Source organism: Chenopodium album, chromosome 3 (genome assembly GCF_948465745.1).
Source record: "Chenopodium album chromosome 3, dcCheAlbu1.1, whole genome shotgun sequence".
Classification (NCBI taxonomy): Eukaryota; Viridiplantae; Streptophyta; class Magnoliopsida; order Caryophyllales; family Amaranthaceae; genus Chenopodium; species Chenopodium album.
In genome coordinates this window covers 44772187-44786157 of record NC_137836.1, presented here as the reverse complement: position 1 = coordinate 44786157, position 13971 = coordinate 44772187, and positions in this window count along the sequence as shown.

Below are 13971 nucleotides of genomic sequence, written 5' to 3'. Positions count from 1 at the left end.
CGACTCGATCCCATCTACTCCTAGGATTGAACCATGCCTTGTATGCACTAGATAAAGGAGGAGAAGCTTGGTTACTCGCAGAAACGGTCCGCAAAGGCCTTCCAATCCAATAAATCTCGTACTTGTTAACATTACTTTCATGCAACGATACTTCATGAGGACTATCGTTATAGCGTGGAACTACTTGTTCAAGTCCATATTGTCGCATCAATCGAGAAGGACAATAAAAAGTCAACTTTGAAATACAAAGAACGCGTCAATACGGAGTATCATTCGTGCCGATCATCCTAGTAAGTCTCCACCAAGGCACCACCCACCGATTGGAAATTTCTGTCTTTGCACAGAACACCTTCCAATCATCATACGACATGTTTACAGAGTAATTCTTCTTCCTACGGACTAGATCGTTGGGACCATATTGTTCAATATCGTCGGGAACTTCAAAGAGTTCTAACCGCTCCATCAACCAAATCTGCAAAAAAAAAACAAAAAAAAAAACCACCGTGTCACGGCAGAATGCACCGTGTAACGGCAACCATATACCGTGACATGGTACCTGCTATGTGTCACGGGAGCTAATCAAGGCGCGTTTTTACCTACAATAGTACTAGAGAGCCCTTCCTGATGGCTTTCAGGTCAGCTTTTGCTTCGTCAGGGCCACGCAAAGTTTCTCTAAGGCAAGTAGGCATAGGAGATCTCATAGATTCAACATGTTCAAGCACAGACGCTAAACAAGCATGTCCTACCCTACCGTTTGCAAATAAAAGCTTGCTAAACATGCAAAAAAATATAAGCCCTTTTACGGTATAAATGATAAGGCTCGAAGACAGGACGATTGAAATACAAATTTGCAAGTTTTTCTAGATGTACTTCCTTACCACACACAATTTTATTTAAATCTGGATCTGTCAGATTCAGATGGCGTTCAAAGTCTTTGTAATAATACTCACGTAGGGTAGGCATTGCAATGAGATTTCTAGCAGGAAAACCAAAGATGGCACCGAATTCCTTCGGCAGGGGACATATTTCATCATAATCAAATTTGAAACAATGCGTTTCTGGACTTCAATAATCTAAAGCTGCCCTAAGAAAATCATGTTCAATTGCTACATGCCTTAAGGCTAATAAGCCTCTGACATGAAACAATTCCAGCTCTCTTTTGTCCGCATTGGTCAAAGAATATGACTAGTCACGCAATGTATTATCAAAATTATGAGACATTATTATTGAAATAAGAAATTCTAATTATTTTTTGTTTCGTAATTATGCATATCACAAATAAACTGGTCCTATTTTATAGCCAAAACGCTTGGAAACACTCAAAATCTATCTTTCTATGCGCGCACCGTGACACGGAAAATTCCACCGTGTCACAAGAATTTGTGCCACAACACGGCATGTTTTCCCGTGACATGGTATATACTGCCGTGTTGCAGTGCCCACGTGTTTTCATATTTTTATCCTTTACCTATTTTTATCCGAATTTTTATTGTTTTGTCTTCACCGTTCACCTTTTAATCTTGTTTTTCGAGAGTTTCATTCCTAATAAAATTCGCCATTTATTTTATTTTTTTATTTTTTAATATTTTATTTTTTAATTTTATTTTTCTTTTTATTTTAGGGAAGTTGTAAAACTTGTCCCATTTTCATTTTTATTTCTTGTTCGTTTGGGGAAATTGCAAAATTTGTCCCTTTTTTTTTGGGAAGTTGTAAAACTTGTCCTATTTTCTTTTTTATTTCTTTTTCTTTTGGGGAAATTGCAAAATTTGTCCCATTTTTCATTTTCTTTTTCTTTTGGGGAAGGTCGGTACCCTCCACTTACGATTTTTTTTTCGGGTCATTAATAAATACACAATCACACACAATGAGTCTCAAGCACACACTAATACACACTAATAAATGTATAAACTATGAATAAAATATACAAAGTGAGTCATGATGCATAAACAGTGTCAAGTGTCATCAATCAAAGTACATAATAAAAACCTTCGGTCAAAAATCTACAACACTAGAAGAGTTAGGATCAGTGTCATCTCTAGCCTGCGAATACAGGAACGGCGTACCAAAGAGTCCCTCGATCATCCGGGTACGAGGAGTAGTATCCCTACTAGTCCCTATAGCTCCAGTAGCAGACAAACTCAAGCAAGACCTGACCAACTGGGAAACGACGTAGGCTGACTCCAAGAGATAGGAAGCGTTGGTGGAGGCATCGTCCCAGCAATGGAACTGAAAATAAGCCCTGTACCGGTGGAGGCAGCGCCCCAGACAATGGAACTGAATATAAACCCTTGTCCACAGGAGTAATGACTTGCCTGAACTCAGGTTGTGAAGGCTGGGAAGATGAAGGCCGCTGCCACTGACCGTGAAAGTGCTGGAATGGCTAAGAAGACTGAGGTTGCTGCCACTGAGCCTCCTGCGAAGGCCGAGGCTGCCGTTGAGACTAAGAATGCCGAAGAACCTCAAGAGATCGTGTACCGCGACTAGGCTCCCCCTCGTCCGAGTCTCTGTGCCTCGAGCGCGAGCGAGACCTCTGTCGCTCCTAAAAGACAAAAAATGAATAGATGTCAATATTGCAAGATAGAACAAATGGTAAATATGGGAAAAAAAGGTGAATATACCTCGAGAACATCGCCAGAGTCGCCCCGACAACTCGCACCACGTCAAAGGTTGATGATGCAGTACTTCAAAGCGTCAACCAACTACATAAATCCCATCAAGTCCGAGTGCGTAGGCTGAGAACAAATAAAAATCAGTAACAAGCAAGTATTCAAAAAGATGGATAACGTGTCAAAAAGTTTACAGGCTCAAACACATCAGGCAGAGACTCTTGTGCCTATCTAAAACCCTCTGGTGCGTCAGCGATATGATCCTCGGTAATACCAATCGGCCTTGGGTAACGGAAGATTGAGGCGGGACCTCAATCTTCCCCCTATGACGAGAAGCCATCTGAAAATACGATCGAATAATCAGGTTATTCGACGATTTAAACAGAGACTAACAACAAAATTCTCAAAAGAAATCATACCTCGGGAAGACGGGGAGGAGGAGCTAAAGAAGGAAGCAAGTCCAGTGAATAATCTCCCTCCATACGCACAAGCTCCTGCCAACGAAAACTGTAGCGCTCCCCCCTGTTTATTAACGCCCCAAGCAAACGTAATTCTAGCATCAACTCCGATGGAGGCAAAGGCACCACAAAGTGGTCATCGCTATGCTGACAAACAACGCATTCCCCAAGATACCAAGCAAAGCGTGTAGTACCAACAAAAACAGTACGGTACGCCGAAAGCTGCAAGGCCTCGGGATTCAGTCATCCAAGCCCAAGGCCGATAATGGATCTCAACAGCAACCTGAAAGCCATAAAAAGTTGCAATGAATGCCGAAAAATAACATCAAGGTAGAGAATAACATGCTGCAAAATCAATTCTTATACCAACGGAAGAGGTGCCTCGGCGCAGCAGCCCGCGCAGCGTTGAGACGAACTCCACTCGTGACTCGCCTCGGTCATGCCAGCTGGCTCCGATAGGGAAATCATGGACCGCTCAGCGACGTTGTCGAGGGGCTAATCCCGGAAAGTACTTGTGGAGCCACAGCTGCAATGAAAATTAATATCTAAGCACATGAGTTAAATAGGTTAAAACAAAACAAGAAAAAGAAAGATCGGCACCTCTACGACTCTCCATAAACCGTAGACAGCGATAGGACCTGGTCATTCAACTGCCCGCAGCCATGACGCATCGACAAGAGTAGATCAACATATGCAAGGCTAGCCCAACTATAGGATCCTATCTCGACGATCCTGACCAGAGAAGGAAGGTAGCAAACGAGCACACATGAACTCCTATTAGGAGAAAGAGTCCCAGAAATGAGAATCAAGATAAAGATCCAAACTCGCTTCTCAGGTGTCGTCTCAGCCATGTCAAAGCCATGGGCAAAACAGAAGCCAACTATGATCGCCCGCTCTTAGGACCACCTCGAGGCACCAGCTGAGTCCTGATATGCTGAACGACCAAACCTAATAAATCAGCTACCTCAGCCGCCCCCCAAGTGAGGTCAGGAATCTGCCGTACGGCCCGCTCGGTGAAGCGTAAGCCGCCGATCAAGCTAAAATCTAGAGGGGTCACTGTCATCTCCCCCCAAGCAAAGTGAAAAGTGTTGGTAGTATCCCAAATATACTCTAACAATGCACGAACAACTATCAAGCCACAACCCTAGGGGCTGCGAAATCCTACGACCGCCGAATAAAAATCTCCTAAATCAGCATACTCCCACAAGGTGTGAAATGTGGTTCCCACGACAAAAACCAACTCTTCTGGTGTTCACGAAGGTGGAATCCACCTACCCCTACTCGAAGAAGGGAGAGGCTTAGTCTCTAAGGCATCGTCGTCCATGCCCTCGGGAATTGTGGGTGTGTCCTCTCAAAATGCCTGACGCCGGCCACGAGTAGAAAAATCGCGATCCCGTTGTCTAGGCATGCTATTACAAAAATACAAATCTAAATACTTTGCATCATTTCCTAAGTTATTTAATTATTTTTTCAAAAGCGGCTTAACAGCTACCTCAAGTTGCATTTTCTATTATACGCAAAATTTTTACCTCAAGGCTAAAAATTAGCAAAATAATAGAATTATTTCTAGTATTTAGTTTCTCGATGATGAACTAATACTACAGTTCTCCTAATTGCATGATACTATGTTCTCCAAGACAATATAGTACATACACAAAAAAAAACAATAGATCGACACATCATGGCATATTTTCCAAGATCTACAACCAGTATATCACAATTTCAAGTGCAAAATATAACATGAACAACAAGAACACCATCTCACACAAGTAGTACCTAACATAGGGAATAAACACGTCGTCAAATTGTCTATCCCTAGATCAAATACAATTTATACAACCTAAACATACCTAATACGAGTATGAGGCAAGCATAGGGGTCAAACCACAAGGAACTAGTAAACACTACCAAATGCTATCAACAATTAAGCTAGTCCGGAATATGAGATAAATAAACTAAAGTCTAAAGATGCTAAAACAAGAAATAAAACACTAAGAGAAATGGTTTAGGTATAGCATTCACTTGAACATAAACAAAGGCATAGAAGTTGAATTAATCATGGACTAAACATGCATGAATATCGATATAAGAGGTCCAATCTAGCAACCTTTCAGGGTTCATTGGCTTCTCCTAACATAGCCTCTATGCTTCCACATTAGAACCATATACTAGGAGGTGCTATCAAATAACGATCGATATAAATGAATCTTGCTAGGTCCGCTATCACATATTCTAACAATAATTCACTCCCAATCAACTAACAACATGCATTTTACAAGTATATTGAAGAATATCAAGCATATAAAGAATTTAATCACAAATAAAACAATTCCAAACCCTAGAACATGCTCAAGGTCAACCTACACCACAACCATCCACTTAATGGGGAAATTACTCACTAATCATGCTAACAACAAGATTAATTAACAAATAATCAAGAATCAAAAGAAAGAAAATAAAATAGAGGAGAGAGAGTTAGAGATCAAATTCTCATTGATTGAAGATGAAAGTTGACGAGAGGAAAACTAGGACGTTATCTAATCTTCCCTCGGTCAAACTACATTTATAAACACTTAACAAACCTAAATACGAGTATAGAGGCAAGTCAAGGGTCGAACCCAAAGGAACGGTAATGTTCAAGGACTTTCAATTATGCGCCTAAGCTAGGTCGAAGACGAAGGTAAGAGAGAATACTAACAACTAACAAAACAAGTAACCAAGGAAATAAAACACTAGGAACGGGGATCAACAAGTAATCATGTCAATTGCAACAACTTGGGAAGAGCATGCCAATCAAAGGTTGTGAGGACTAAATGATAAGAGCAATCAATAGGAATCAAAGAGCTATCTCCTAATTGTTAAGCTAGGGTTCACTATGAATAACAAACTAAGAGAATCACAATCAAAACCAATTGATAATTGTAATTCCTAAATCAATTGTTCATGTCATTAGCAATTACAATGCAATCTAGCATAATTCTCAAGGCCAAATTGAATTACACACCTGCAAACCTTCACTAATCACTTTAATCTTAACAATTAATCAACACAATTCCAAAATTAATCACAATTAATCAATCATACAAGTTTCACCCAATTCCTAGCCAACAACTACTCAAACAACATCATCAAATCAACTATCAACTATAGAGAACAAGAATCAACAAAATATCAAGAACAATTACTCTAATCAAACATCAAATATCAAAATCAAACCAAACAAACATCAAATTAAACAAAGCAATTGAATGAGATAGAGTTTAGAAATGATCATTGATAATTAAGAAGATCTCCAACACAATTGTCACACTTGCATCTTCAATCTCTCAATCACCATTGAAATTCCTCACTTTCTCTCTCTAAAACTACTCCTAATCTAGCCTAATCTAGAGAGAGAAGCTCTCAACCTAAGAGGGAGAAAACCATTCTAAAACTAAAGAATTACATGAATCAAGAATAAAGGAAACCAAAAACTATATAAACAAAAGGAGAAAAGAAGCTTAAAATCATAAAAGACCCAGAAACCCGCGCCCGCGGAGGGGAACGGACACCCCGATAGCCGCGCCCGCGGCCCAATACCGCTCCCGCGGGGCCAAGGCCTGCGCCCTCGGGGAGCCCTCGGGACAACCGCGGGTGCTTACTGCCCAAATACGGCAGTTTTGGAGCTGCAGCAACCCCGCGCCCGCGGGTACTATAGCCCGCGCCCGCGGCAGTTTTCCAGGGCCAACTTCAAAAGGTTGTAACTTCTGATCTAAGAATTGTATGAAGGCGTGCAACCTATAATTGAAAATCTCTTCAAGTCTAGTTTCCAACCCAACTTGAATCACCCTAATCCGATCTGTAGAACTTGAGATATGACTAAAACAATGCACAAAGGTCTTATTTGGTACTTTGCAATCCTTCGTTTTCCTTTGTTTCAAACTTAAATTCAATTCCGAAAAGTGCATATTGATCCTAGTGGGTGCTATTTTCAATTCCCATGCATATAGCCCGCAACGCACCTACAAAACAAGACAAAGAAACGGAGAAGCAAAAGAATTACATGAGAAATGAATAAAATGATAAGAAAGCCATTAAAAGCATGCATTTCTCTAAACTAACACAAAAACACGCGAATCGAGCATTATTCTCTAAAAACACGACATTAACGACTACAAAGGAGCATAGAAATATAAAGAAAACATAGCCTAAAGGTGCACGGATCAAATTCCCCCAAGCTAAACTTTTGCTCGTCCTCGAGCAAAACAAAATCCAACCCAAGGGAAAAATGATGACATTATTCAAGCAAAGAAAGAAACGAGAAAACTAGAGAAGATGGGAATATACACTAACTCACTTTCGTAGGAATCACGGTCAATTTTAGCAACTAAAGACAAGCCATTTAAACCCCTAGATCGCCCTAGAGGACGAGTGATGCTCTCGTAAGGGTATCCTAAGAGTTTACCCATAACTCTCATAATAATACAAACAAGGCAAAGCATGAAAAAGAAAACAAAATACAAGAAAAGCAAACAAATGTTCATGAAAGGACTTTTGCAAATGTACAAGAACAATGAATGCAAATCTTTCTAAACAAGTAAGGGAGTGCACGCTATAAGATACCTAAGGTTGATTGAAACATAAAAATGCTAAGCATAGGAACTAGTTATCACACTCCACTTTCATCCCAAACGGTCTTACCGCGTTCCCCCTACTAATCTCATATCTCCCCATAGTGAGCATCTCATATATTCTGCGAAGGAACCGGAAAAAGATCAAATTTTTGGGCTACTCGACATATTGACTTCGCATCCCTTTCCTTAGGCAATGACCCATGATTCCCTCCCCCGAATGGTGACTCAACTTTCTAGGTCGAAAGGTCTTTCCCCAAGGTTGTAACATAAGGCATAAAGGGTGAAGGTAGGCTAAAATTTAAAATTTGGAGGTTTTCCTAAAAAGTGAAGCAAAAGGGTGATCAATCCTTAACAACACGATCAAGAAATCACCAAGAAAAAGCAACACCCCCAAGCTTATTTGAAGCTATACTCACAAGTAATATATACAAAAAGCGTAAACGCTTCTCCCCCAAGCTTAAATGAAGCATTGTCATCAATGCTTAGAAGGAGAAAAGAATACATCAAAATATTTTTGAATTTTCACTTTTTTCAAATTTTTTTTCTTTTTTTTTTACTTAAACTTGCAATGTCCTCGCCTTTTGCTAAATTCGGACGGCTTTTTCTATAGTGCAATTTATTAGTCCATGCCTTTTATGATTAAGGACGGCTTTTACTCAAACACTTGCCATTATTCACAAAGAAGACTTAATCACAAACTAGCACTCATAAAAACCAAATTTCCAACTTATCCACCACAAACTCCATCATACGTGATCAATTTGCTTCACAAAAAAACAAGAATAGAAAGAAAATGAAACAAAAGGCCAAAGAACTAAAGATGTGGCTTGAAAAGAAGTTATAAGGCTCAAATGGTTTCAAGATGGCAAATGGAAACCCAAAAACAAATATGAATCAAACTAACCTAAAAATGAAAAATACCACCCCAAAAAAGGTGCCTTTGTCCTCCCTAGATAGCTCGGTCTCGGGTTTAAGAATCATACATCAAGCTTTATAGATTAGGCTTGCAAAGTCAAGGACCCAATGCCGCTCATGCAAGAATATGATGAAAGCTTGAACAAATATAAATCTCACATGGTTGTAGAAAAAACTCACTAAGGTTGTCAAATCGAAGATAGGGAGCAACTACCAAACATGCCACAAACAAGTAGAATCCGGCTTCATGATCCCCCTAGTTCTAGACAACTACCTTAGCATGCTTTATCCTAGAATCAACCAAACGTAATCTCAAACCGTGCACACCACTACCATTTAGGAAGAAAAGCATTCAATTATACAAGTCCAAATGTTATTATGTCCAAAGCAAGAACAAAACAAAACACATTGCAAATTTGCCTTGATAGAAACAAAAATCTTTTTGGAGTTTTTCAAAATATAAGAACATGGAAAAGCATATACAAAGGTGCATAGCATACATGAATCAACATCCCACCAAACATGATAGAATACCCTCCCCCAAGCTTGAATGAGACATTACACTCAAACATAAATCATATAATCCATGGGAGGGGAAAACAAGGAGATCAATCCAACAAACCAACATATGTCCAACAAGTCATCATCCACTAGAGAAAGAGCAAGGAAGGATATTACCGGATATTAGGTGGGTGTAAATACCCGCAAATGACCCAATTTAATCTTTCAAAGCTAATTTCTCAAGAATTAAACCTTGTTTCCATATGATAGCAAAAATAGGAGTCGAACTTCCTCGATTCTTGATCCAAATCGAAGCACCGAAGTATATAAACTCATGTACCTAGCAAAAGGCACACAAAAATTTCCATGAGAGAAAATCTATTCTAAAAACAAAAGAAAATCTATTCTAAAACATGGGTTACTTCCCGAGAAAGGCTTGCTTAAGGTCCAAGCTTGACCGCTCTAGTAAAATAATATTGCAATGATCGCAAGAGCTTGTCAAATGCACTACTACACATTTCATATGATAGAAGGTAGGCAAATGACGGAAGAAAAACGTGCAACAAGATCATTGCACGCAAGTGAGAAGGGAGGTGCCAAAAGAAAGAAGAAGAAGGATCAAAAGGAAAAACAAGAAAATAACAAGAAGAAGAAAAAGAAGGGGGAATAAAAGAATGGAAAGAAAAAGAAAAAGGCAAATCCTCCTCACTAAAATATTTTTGGGTGGCAACATCACCCTTTTCCTCAACAATAGTCGAATGAGGGAAATTAAGATCATCATAGACAAGGGAGTCCCCAATAGGCTTATCAACAAAGGAAGGGAGAAAAATAGGGCAATAGGGGATGTGGTCAAACCTTTGAGAAAAAGGGGTATGAGAAATAGGCAAAGGGTTCGCGACTCCCTCAACACAAGGTCTCACATCACCAATGAGGGCATGAAAATCAATCATAGAGTCCTCAAATGAAGTTCTCTCACAATTGACATCTCCCTCAAGCTCAAAAACTCCAAAGGAATCAACCTCATCCTTCTTTGCACCACAATAAACAACCTTTCCTTCCAAATACTCAAAACCTAAGTCCTCAAAACCGTGCATGAATGAATGCAAATATAACTCAAAATCATCTCTCTCCCATGAAGCATCATCAATGAACTCACTTAGAAGGCTATGGGTTTTCATTTGACTCTCAATAAACACATTGGACATAACCTCAAACAAGTCCAAACACTCATGGATAGAAGAGTCACATTCATACACTTGAGACTCATCATAATCAACCAAGGAAGAGGAGTTTAGATTCACAAAATCATCATAATCATCATCACTCTCAACTCCCTTTCCTTCACTCCTATGCTCAACAATAGGATCCTCACACACTCTTGGTTGTTCAAAATGATCATCATCATCATCCTCGACACACACATCAAATTGAGATTTTTCACAAACAAGCATCAAGGATGACAATTGGTTTTCTAACTCATCTTTTCTTCTCTTTCCCTCCTTAAGACGCTCCTTATTCTTTTTCATTATCTCTAATTGACCTCTCATAGATTGAAGAATCATCTCCTTACTAGTCCCAAGATCATCATCAAGCTCAATGTGCCTAATTTGAGACTCAAATATATCAACAAGAGATTCAAAAGATGTAGAAGGTTGAGGCTCAACAAGGGAAGAAGAAGTACAACCAAGATTGGAAGAATCAACATTAAGATCATGAGCATATACATCACATTGGGGAGCGGGGGCACAATCAAGGACATGAGATTCATCATCAAGGGAACGAAGCACATCACAAGAAGGCATGGTAAATAATGAAGAATATTGAAACACACCATTAGCATCAACTTGAGCATGTACTTCATCATCATGAACAAAAGGGGAAATAGAGTTGAAATCATGTATTCTAGGTTCACCAATAGGATCATGTGACAAATCATGGGAATTCATGCTAATATTAGAAGAATCAACGCATTGCATATCAATATTAGGATCACGATTATCCCTATTATAAACATCCCTAGCAAACCAAACATAGAAATCACAAGCATCATCAATTGACAATGCTCTAAATTCACCATTATGCATGCATTCAACTTCATCCCTAGTTTGCTCATTCAAACCAAAATAACAAATCTCACAAGCCTCCCAAAGGCTACAACAATTACAATCAAGAAATCCCTCTAGTATATTAAAATATTCACAAAAAGGCTCATTGTCAAATTGAGGTAATGAGAGACATGCCATTTTTTTTTTTACAAAGCAAACAAAAATCAAATAAAAGAAAAGTAAAAACAAAGACCTAGACTCAAGCAATCAAAATCACTCAAACATAGACACCGTTCCCCGGCAACGGCGCCATTTTGACGAGTGGAAAACTAGGTCGTTATCTAATCTTCCCTCGGTAAAACTAAATTTATAAACACTTAACAAACCTAAATACGAGTATAGAGGCAAGTCAAGGGTCGAACCCAAAGGAACGGTAATGTTCAAGCACTTTCAATTATGCGCCTAGGCTAGGTCGAAGACGAAGGTAAGAGAGAATACTAACAACTAACAAAACAAGTAACCAAGGAAATAAAACACTAGGAACGGGGATCAACAAGTAATCATGTCAATTGCAACAACTTGGGAAGAGCATGCCAATCAAAGGTTGTGAGGACTAAATGATAAGAGCAATCAATAGGAATCAAAGAGCTATCTCCTAATTATTAAGCTAGGGTTCACTATGAATAACAAAAAAGAGAATCACAATCAAAACCAGTTGATAATTGCAATTCCTAAATCAATTGTTCATGTCATTAGCAATTACAATGCAATCTAGCATAATTCTCAAGGCCAAATTGAATTACACACATGCAAACCTTCACTAATAACTTTAATCTCAACAATTAATCAACACAATTCCAAAATTAATCACAATTAATCAATCATACAAGTTTCACCCAATTCCTAGCCAACAACTACTCAAACAACATCATCAAATCAACTATCAACTATAGAGAACAAGAATCAACAAAATATCAAGAACAATTACTCTAATCAAACATCAAATATCAAAATCAAACCAAACAAACATCAAATTAAACAAAGCAATTGAATGAGATAGAGTTTAGAAATGCTCATTGATAATTAAGAAGATCTCCAACACAATTGTCACACTTGCATCTTCAATCTCTCAATCACCATTGAAATTCCTCACTTTCTCTCTCTAAAACTACTCCTAATCAAGCCTAATCTAGAGAGAGAAGCTCTCAACCTAAAAGGGAGAAAACTATTCTAAAACTAAAGAATTACATGAATCAAGAATAAAGGAAACCAAAAACTATATAAACAAAAGGAGAAAAGAAGCTTAAAATCGTAAAAGACCTACAAACCCGCGCCCGCAGAGGGGAACGGACACCCCGATAGCCGCGCCCGCGGCCCAAGCCCGCGTACGCGGGACCAAGGCCCGCGCCCTCGGGGAGCCCTCGGAACAACCGCGAGTGCTTACTGCCCAAATACGGCATTTTTGGAGCTGCAGCAACCCCGTGCCCGCGGGTACTGTAGCCCGCGCCCGCGGCAGTTTTCCAAGGCCAACTTCAGAAGGCTGTAACTTCCGATCTAAGAATCGTATGATGGCGTGCGACCTATCATTGGAAAGATCTTCAAGTCTGGTTTTCAACCCAACTTGAATCACCCTAATCCGATCTGTAGAACTTGAGATATGACTACAACAATGCACAAAGGTCCTATTTGATACTTTGCAATCCTTCGTTTTCCTTTGTTTCAAACTCAAATTCAATTCCAAAAAGTGCATATTGATCCTAGTGGGTGCTATTTTCAATTCCCATGCATATAGCCCGCGACGTACCTACAAAACAAGACAAAGAAATGGAGAAGCAAGAGAAATAGCCGAGAAATGAATAAAATGATAAGAAAGCCATTAAAAGCATGCATTTCTCTAAACTAACACAAAAACACGCGAATCGAGCATTATTCTTTAAAAACACGACATAAATGACTAAAAAGGAGCATAGAAATATAAAGAAAACATAGCCTAAAGGTGCCATAAATGGCACGGATCAAAAGTCTACAAACAGATGATCAATCTTATTCTTCAAAATCCAAGCTCAACAATGGTGAAACCATCACTTTCTCTCTCTAAACTACTCTAATATAAAGCTAACCCTAGAGAGAGAAGCTCTCCTAAAACTAATTAAGAAAATAGAATCCCCCCTTTATTACCCCCCAAAAGATTGGTATTTAAACTAAGCTAATAAAACTAAGTAAAATAAAGGAAAATAAAAGAAAATGAGAAAATATGGAGGAAAATAAATTTTTAAAAAAAGAGAAAAGAAAATAAGGAAAGGAGAAAGAAAACAAAAAAAAAAAAAAAAAAAATACAAATTCCCCCTAAAAACCATCATCACATTTCTTCGAATTGTAGCTGCTCTAAAATGGGGTTCTAATCCCCTACTTCACACCCCATCAAAATCCATCATCAAGCTTCATCATGAAATCGCCACTGTTCAACTTCAACAGCACTCATCGAGCATCAATTCAAGCCATTCGATCTTCATTAAGAATCACGCGCATAAGTCGTGAAATGGTACGATCGAACCGAAGATTGGTGTGGCCGAACTATGGGTTGTTTCGGTCGAACCATGGGTGTGTTCGACCACACCTGTTCAAATTAGAAAACTCCATGCCTTCCTGACCATTTTGACACTTTGATTGAACTCTTATTGGTTTGCCTGAACTCGATTGATTTTCCATTGCTCTTAATTTTGGCCGGAAATAGTGGAATCGGGGTGAGTAATTGCGGTGGAATTCTTGGCTAAGGTTGCGGGAAGTGCGCTGGTTAAGTGGGTTGTTCAGGTGTTGCTGTGCGGTGGTTAAA